Raw genomic sequence first — 8951 nt, 5'->3', positions numbered from 1 at the left:
GCAGAGCTCCTTCCACATCTGACTGCCAGATCATGGCCCACCCTCAGCCCAGCTCACCCAGAGACTCCCCAGAATCACATTTTCTAAAAGAAACTGAGGCTCAGCCAGGTGAGTGGACTGGCCCAGGCTGAGCCAGATGGTCAGTGGCAACTCTAGAGCCCCTATGTCTTCCACTCTGTGCTGGACACCGTGACACACTGTTCAGACCCCATTTCAGGCATAAAGGACTTCATTTTCCAGTTACGGAGAGTGCTGCAGGCAGAAAGCTCTGAGCGGCCAACCCCTGTGGACACTGCCTGGCTGAAAACAGGGTCATCTGCCTGCATCTACTGGCTGAATGTCACGGAGATATAAAAAGTGGCTCTCTTGCCCAGACGGCGTGGCTCTGTGGTCGAGCATCAATCTATGAACCAGGAGGTCACAGTCAGGGCACATGCCCAGGTTGTGGGCTCCATCACCATTAGGGAGTGTGCTGGAGGCAGCTGATCAGTGATTCTCTCTCATCATTGATGTTTCTATCTCTCTCCCTTCCTCTTTGAAATTAATAAAAATATTTTTTAATTGGCTCTTTTGTCCTCACCTGAGACAACCCCAAAGAATCATCCCAACTTCAGAACTCACTGGAGGAGGCAGGGGAATTCCACTGAGACCCCATTGCAGCTGGGCCCTTCCCTTCTCTTCCTTCCCTTCTCTTTGGCAGACATTGGTCCTAAGAAGGAGCACTCCCTGCAACACCCACCACATGCTCACCTCTGTCTCAGAGCACACTTCTCAGGAACCCTAACTGCATCCTATTCAGAGGCCAGGGTGCTCCCCATTGCTCTGAGAGGCCTTGCACCTTACTTAGGGAAATAAACTTACACAAAGGAGGACACAAAAGAAACAGCCCCCTGGGAACATGGAAGATGAAAAGGATGAGGCTCCTGACCATGGCAGAAGTTAGAAGAAAAAGCAAATCCACAAGAGCAAGATGGCAACCGTCATGGATGCTTTGGGGTCGGTCCGCCAGGGAGCAGATTATCAAATGTGAGGGCTTTGGCGCCATAATGTCGACATGAGGACATGCGGGAGGTTAGTTGACAACAAGACCATCAAAACTGAAATGGCACATTTTCTCTTTCTCACGGCCACATTAACAGGTGTACACTGTTGGAATAGGGGTGCCAATGCCCAAATATATCCTATATTGGTCACAAAACTCCTGGGACATGGGGCCCAGCTTATTACTGACCAACCTCAGCTGCCCACCAGGGCAGGAACTTATGAGACAAAAACAGAAGTTAAGGATGATTGGACCAAAACAGACTTGGGTGCCAACGTTGTCTTCCAATAACTTAAATGCCACCATTTAGAAGAGGGCTAGAGGGTAGAGCAAGGACCAGCATATATACGTCACAGAGGGGCAGATTTGGGCTACCCAAAAATGGGGCAGGTCACCTGGCATGGCAGTGTGTCCCCCATCTTCAGGGACATGCACAAATGTCCCCTCAAAGCATCTCATGAATTACGGCCCAGGCTGCTAATGGGCCTACATCCATTGTCTCCTTCCCCTTAGTGTGTAATAAGTAGCACCTCTGATTTTTAGCTTGGCACGTGACTGTCCAGAATGAAGACATTTCCCAGGAGCCCTTACAGCTAGGCATAGCTATATAACTAAGTCCCGGCAATATAAGGGATATAAGTTAAAGTAGGTACAACTTCTAGGAGGCATCCTTAACAGATGACTGCTTAGGCCATTCTTCGTTTATTTCTCCTCCCTAGATTATCTGAGCAGAACGGCTGGAGCTCAAGCAGTCATCTAGGACTAGGAGGTGGCAGAGCAAAATGCTAGAAGGAGCCTGGGTCTCTGCCGGCTTCCAGAGTCCCTTGCCATCTTATTTACATCACTGCTTTGGGGGGTTTCCTGTCATGCGTAGCTGACCCGACTCCTAGCTGACACAGGGGATGACCATTTGTTAATTTTTCTGCCCTTACAGCACTTTCCCCTTTTCTTGAAACAGCACTTCCCTTCTTTGGGGAAACTCCTCTGCCTTTCCTTCAACTTCTCCCTATCACTCCCCGTGGGCCTGCCCATCTTAGTGTCGCTATCCCTGTCTCAAGGCTGGGAACCACTGGCAGCCTCACGGAGAGAGAGGGCAACGAGTGAATAAAGCCAAACTTCAGAGGGAAATAGAGACAAGAGGAGAGGAAGAGCCTCGTACTTCCCGAGTCTCTGGCTCCAGTTGTCCCAAGGCCCCCCGGAACCCTGCACATCCTAGGTTGGATCTAAGAGATGGCAAATGTCCTCCTGCAAGCTGGGTGACTGTCACTTACTACTCGGAGAGTCCTGCCAAATGTGACCAGCATGCAGTCCTATTCTACACAGCCAGAGGCAGGAGCAGAACAGCTCCGAGTGGCAGGAAGGAAAGAGAGAATATGCAGAAACGTCAGATGGAGGAGGTTCAGACAAAGGAGAAGGGGGCCAGACCCTGAAAGAAGGGAGGGCTTTGGTTAGGCGAGGAGGGAGGACACCCCTGAAGAAGAACATGGTGGGAGCAACGGAGGGGAGGAAAGTAAACATGGGGTGGGTTTTGAGAATCTGTGTGTGAAAAGGAGAAACAAGTGGGAAAGTAGGGGATGCCACATCGTGGAAGGCCCCATCTGTCGGGCTGTGGAGTTAGGGCTTTAGTCTTGTTGGTCAGCAGCCTCTGACTTTAGTCTTCCAGGAGTTCCTTCAGAATGCAAATTCAGAGGCCAGCTCTGGGAGATGAGATACCATTGAGCAGGAAAGTGACCAGGGGTTTGGAAAAATTAGAGACAGCAGCGTAGCTTGGAGATGGAGAGACTGAAGGCAATGGGGAAGTTGGCATATTGGAAGATGGTGGTCATTGAAATGGTAAGGAAGAAAAGGAAATCATGAGGTTACTTTGAAATCTGTGACATTTATGAATGAATGTTAGGTCTGACCAAATAATTGAATCGATTCCCCCTCCCCTGGGAACTGACCTTTAGACCATTTCACAACCGGCATTCCCTGTAGCTTAGACCACATCCCACTTGCTAAGACCATTTCCCCTCCGGACCTTCCCAGGATCTGGACCACCCAGAGAATTCTCCGCCCAGGAAAAGCCCACCTCGAGTCCTTTAAAACCTTGACTCTCAGTGCCTGGGTGCTGGTGCTATTCTGGGGTTCAGCCCATCTGGTATCCAGATGACCTAATAAATTTATACTCCCTTACCACTTTTTGCCTCGTGGGTACCTCCTTCAGTGACTCTAACAATGACACCTTGGAAATTAATGGGGGAGGGGCAGTCAATGGCGACCCTGAGTAACAGAAAGAGAGGTGGTGGCCTTACTTAGACACGGTGCATATTTAAGCTCCTTCAGGAGAACCAAATAGAAATTCCTGTAGACAGTCAGAGATTGGAGCTCAAACGAGGGTTGCTATGGCTTTTGGATTGATCAGCTTGAAGGGGAGAGCCAAAAGGTAAGAGAGTGGGTGAGACTCTAAAGGAGAGCAAAAGTGGGGGAGGAAGCTAAAGACCGAACTCCAACATCCTGGGAATGTTGATAGAACCAGAATTCTAGAACCAGACAGGATCCCTTACAGGTGAAGAAACTTGGACCCAGAAAGCCTCTGCCTTCGGGTTGCCTGTTGGGTAGAGCAGAGCTGGCCTCAGTCTGCAGCTCTTTCCTTTGGCTCTGTCTGTGTCCCCATGTGCGTACTGGGGACAGCATCTGCCTAGGGTGCCATTTGTTACTCATTAGCTAGCTAGCTAGATAGTTCGAAAGTGCTCTAAACGGTTAAAATCTCCTTCTTATGCAAGAATTGAATTCAGGCACCGGGAGAAAGAAATCTGATGAGTTTCTCAGCCTGAGGGAGGCATGGAGACCCTTTCAGAAAGGGCATCCGGCCCTCGGCTGCAGGGCTCGCTTAGTTTGGGAGGAAACTGAATTGAGCGGTTCTCACTGGCTCCAACCACAGGCTGCAGCTGGGGTGAGGCGAATGCCAGCCAAGCGCCGGGGGTCCCGACCAGGGTGCACTCACTCGGAGAGGAGTCTGGCTAAGCCTAGGGAGTGCACACCAAGGGCACCACAGGGCTCTCTCCCCGTCCGCAGTTTTGTTGGGGGGCTCTTTCCTCTGCCCTCAGTTTCCTGAAAGGGTTTAGGTTCTGAAGGCCCCTAAAACTGCCTCTCACCAATGTCACCAGTTTTTTGTACGCCCTACCCACTTCCCAACAACACGCCCTCATGATGCAGTATAGAAATGAGTCCGTTTTGTTTTACCATTAATCTGTTACATGGGTCATTTAGGTTTTTATGTACTTCTTCTGCGTGTGTTTTCTTTTACTACTTAAAAATGTTGTGTGTTTTTTTTAAAAAAACAGGGCAGGGATGGGGAGTGGGTGGGAGAAAGCAAATACATCCCGGAGCCATCAGCTAGTTTACAAAATGTTTCTTTGTCAGACAAGAGCTCTCACCCCTGGAGAGTTTCCCCCCACACGCCCCTGACATGTAATCATTTGTTTACAAAAGGCACGTAGTAGCTGCTCAATGGATGCTCGCAGGTGACATGAATCAATGAACAAAGGAGGAGAGAAGATGAATAACTGGGACAGAATTAGAGCCCTTCGTGAGGAAAAGAAGAAACTGAAAAATCGATGAAAAGCACTGCATTAGCAAGGCCTCTAGACACACCACGATTGTTCCCAGGCCTACTGCTCAAACAGGGCACACCTGCAGAGAGGCCACCGCGGAGCAGGGGTTCTTCGTCCAAGGTCTCCTCACCCACCCCCGTTCATACCTGTTTGGAAGCAGCAGCCCAAACAAGCAGAAACTGCCCTTTTTTAAAGGTCATGGGAAACCAAGGTGAGCAGCCAGGAAGCCCAAAACAAGTAGTCCTGGTTGTCCCCACAACACGACATTCTCTCCCAACTGAGGTCCTGTCCCTTCCGCATCTGCACAAAGCCAGTTGGGGAGGAGGGGCAGAGGCTGAAAATGAAACCAGACCCTTCTTGGGAGGCTCACAGCCTCAGCTCCCGGCCCAGTCAGGGACGGCCACATGTTGTTATGGTTTCTCCCGCCAGCTGGGAACCAGCAGGGGGTTTGTAAGGAAACCACATTAATTAGGAGAAAGCAAACCTGACAGTCACTCACCCCACCAGTCCTTTCTCCCGGTTTCTCTTGCTGCTCCCTCCCATCATGGTCTCTACCAGATCAGCTCTCTCCACCTTCCTGCGCCTTTTCATGGCTTCTGCTCATTCATGGTGAACATCTGTGTGGCTCTTGGCTCTGACCCACTCTTCCTAAGAGAGGTGGGAGGAAGGCTGGAAGAACACATTCACCCACAGCTGGGACCAAAACTTCCTCAGCCCTGAAGCCATAGACAGGCTGACCCGCCCATGGCCTCCTAACTCTTGCCTTTGCTCTAGCCTGAGCAGGCTGTCCCATTGGCCGAAAGTGGGTTGCGGGCTCGGTCCCCAGTGTGGAGTGTGCAGGAGGCAGCCCATCAATGATTCTCTCTCATCAATGATGTTTCTGTCTCTCTCTTCCTTTTCTTTCCTCTCTCTCTCAAAATCAATAAAAACATATTTTTAAATTTTTAAAAAAAAAAAAAGGAAGCGAGTCACTAGACCAGATCATTTCTGCTGGGAGTTTTAAGTTTGTCTTGGCAAAATAAACATTTCTGGATTTGTCTCTTGTGAATGTTTGCCCTGAATATCTTCACTTGGACAGGTTACTTGGGACTTGTATTACCTCCCAATTTAAGAATAGGGTCCAGGCCCAGCCAGCGCGACTCAGTGGTTGAGCGTCGACCTATGAACCAGGAGGTCACAGTTCGATTCCCGGTCAGGACACATGCCCAGGTTGTGGCTCGATCCCCAGTGTGGGACGTGCAGGAGGCAGCCCATCAATGATTCTCTCTCATCACTGATGTTTCTATCTCCCTCTCCTTTTCTCTCTGAAATCAATAAAAATATATTTAGAAGAAGAAGAGGAAGGTGGTCCAGGGCAAGGGGTCGAGGGAAAAAGGAAATGTGTGGAAACAAGGAGGCTGGGCTCCTCAGGAGATGGGGTGGAAAGAAGATTTTGTCAGGATAAGAAGTGCTCATCAGCCTCCCTTCTCTCATAGATGTGTATGCAGTATCATTGCTGCTCTTCACGTTCCAGGATTGATACTAGAACTGGAAATAATTCTTCACATGCAGAAGAGTGACTCTGCCAACAGCCCCGGAAACTCTGGCTCTTGAAAAGCCCTTCGACCCAGCCGGGGAGCTCCATTGATCAGAGCATCGTCCCCATACACCAAGGTTGTGGATTTGTTCCCCAGTCAGGGCACATACAAAAATCAACCAAGGAATGCATATATAAGTGGAACAACAAATCATTCTCCCTCTCTCTCTCTCTCTCTCAAATAAATAATTTTTTTTAAAAAAAAGAAAAGGCCCTTCAATTGGGTGGCAGCTATCATTTGCAGCCCCCAGAAAAGAGCCCTCACTCCCTTTTATTCTACAGCAGTTATATTTTTCAAAAATCTACAACATACCCAACTGGAGAGAAGGGTATATGAGACTCAATGATGAAATAGAAGATACTATATTTGGAATAGGAAGATAGATCTTAGAAAATACATTCAAATTAAAGGCAATCTACATGCCTAGCACTTGGGGATTGGTTGAGTAAGTTATGGCACTTCCAGACCATGAAATAGTATATAGCCATTAAAAGTGGTGATAAAGGACCAATGGAACCAAATAGAAATTCCAGAAACAGATCCACACCAGATAAAAAGCAATGGAGGGAAGTATATTTTTAATATATTTTTATTGATTTCAGAGACAAAGGAAAAGGGAGAGAGAGATAGAAACATCAATGATGAAAGAGAATCATTGATTGGCTGCCTCCTGCATGCCCCACACTGGGGATTGAGCACACAACTGGGGCATGTGCCCTGACTGAGAATCAAACCATGACCTCATGGTTCATAGGTTGACACTCAACCACTGAGTCATGCTAGCCAGGTGGAAAGTATAATACTATATAATAAAAGGCTAATATGCAAATTGTCCCCTCAACCGGGAGTTCAACCAGGAGTTGGACCAGGGAGCAGGGCCAGTCAGCCAACCACCCGCAGCCCCTCCCCCACCAGCCCCACCCCCAGTCATTCCCCGCCCCCCCCCCCGTCATCCAATTGGGGGTGGGCCAGCTGGACCCCACCCATGCATGAATTCGTGCACCAGGCCTGTAGTATTTTTAATAAATGATGCTATGTCAGTCAGATATCTCTAAAGAAAATAAATGAATCTTAAGCCCAATCTTAGGCCACATAATAAAACAATTCTAGATGAGTTTAGATCTAATATGAGAGGTAAAACAATAAAGTCTTTGGAAGAAAACAGAAGAACACCTTCATGAGCTTAAAGGAGGAAAATATTTAAATAACAAACCAAAAATGCCAACCATGAAGGAAAAACCTTATAAATTGCACTATATTAAAATGTAAAATACTGCTTATCAAAAAATATACTACAGATGAATGAAAAGGCTATCCACAGAGGGAGACAACATTTGCAGCACAGATATCCAACAAAGGACAAGTATCCAGAATATATAAAGAACTTCTACAAATTAATAAGAGGAAGACAGGCAACCCAATATACTAGTAAAATGGGCCAAAGACTTGAACAAACATTTTTAAATGAGGATATCTAATGGCTCATAAACTGATTCACATTTATTAGCCTTAAAATAAACATAAATTAGATACACAATGAGAGCCTATACACATTCACCAGAATGATCAAGATAAAAAGTACAAAAAATATCATAATACAAAAAATATTGCTAAGGATGTAGAGCAACTGGAACTCTCATATACAGATGGTACCAGAATAAACTGGTGCAATTGCTATGGAAAACAGTTTGGCAGTATCTGCTAAAGCTGAGTATATACATACACTATAACCCAACAGTTCCACTCCTGGATATGTTCCTGAGAGAAGTTTGTTAGGTCTGATCAAATAATTGAATTGATACCCCCTCCTTAGGAACTGACCTTTAGACCACTTCACAACCAACTTTCCCTTTCGCTTAGACCGCATTCCACTTGCTAAGACCACATTCCACTTGCTAAGACCATTTCCCCTCCGGACCTTCCCAAGATCCAGACCCAACCAGAGAATTCTCCACCCAGAAAAAGCTCACCTAGAGTCCTTTAAAACCTCTGATTCCCTGTCCTGGGGTGCTGGCACCATTTTGGGACTCAGCCCATCTGGTATCCAGATGACCTAATAAATTTATAATCCTTTACCACTTGGGCCTTGTGCATTCCTCCTTTGGTGACCTTAATATTTGGTGCCAAAACCCAGGAGGGTTCCATGGGGAAAAGGAGCCATTGTCTCGGCTTCAGTCACCCCAAGTTTGCTACTTGGAGAGCAGTAGGCAGTGGCAGCTCATCCTGGGCTTACCTCTAAATCCTACTCGGGTGAAATGATTGCTGGCATCCATTAGGCCTCCCTCCCTTACAGGCCCATCCAAACCAGCCAAGGAGGATGCCAGATCGGGAACCTCTCCTTCTCCATTGCTGACCCTCCAGCCCACACCGGTGAGTGATGTTCCACAATTTCCCTCATCTCGAGTCTTCTGCCTACTCACTCTCAGTGACTTCTTGAAAGTCCTCTCGTCTTGAAAGTCCTAGTACTAGGCCAGAAGACTCCTCAGCCATTCGGCTTTGGGTCCTTATGGATTGGGGACGCCCAGTCCAGAGGGTCACCCCTCATTTCTTGTGGTGATTTGTTTAGCAGTGGGGACGATTGCCCTAAACAGTCACCTTTGGACTTGTGATCTGTCACTCACCCTTCCTCTCTCATGGGCCATGCTACACTCCCTCTGCATGCTCCTGGGGGAGATCAGGCCCAAGTGCATCCATAATATAAACTAGATAATAAGTCTCAATGGTCTGAAAACAGCA

This window comes from Eptesicus fuscus, chromosome 10, assembly GCF_027574615.1.
Source record: "Eptesicus fuscus isolate TK198812 chromosome 10, DD_ASM_mEF_20220401, whole genome shotgun sequence".
Lineage (NCBI taxonomy): Eukaryota > Metazoa > Chordata > Mammalia > Chiroptera > Vespertilionidae > Eptesicus > Eptesicus fuscus.
This window is presented reverse-complemented; position numbering follows the sequence as displayed.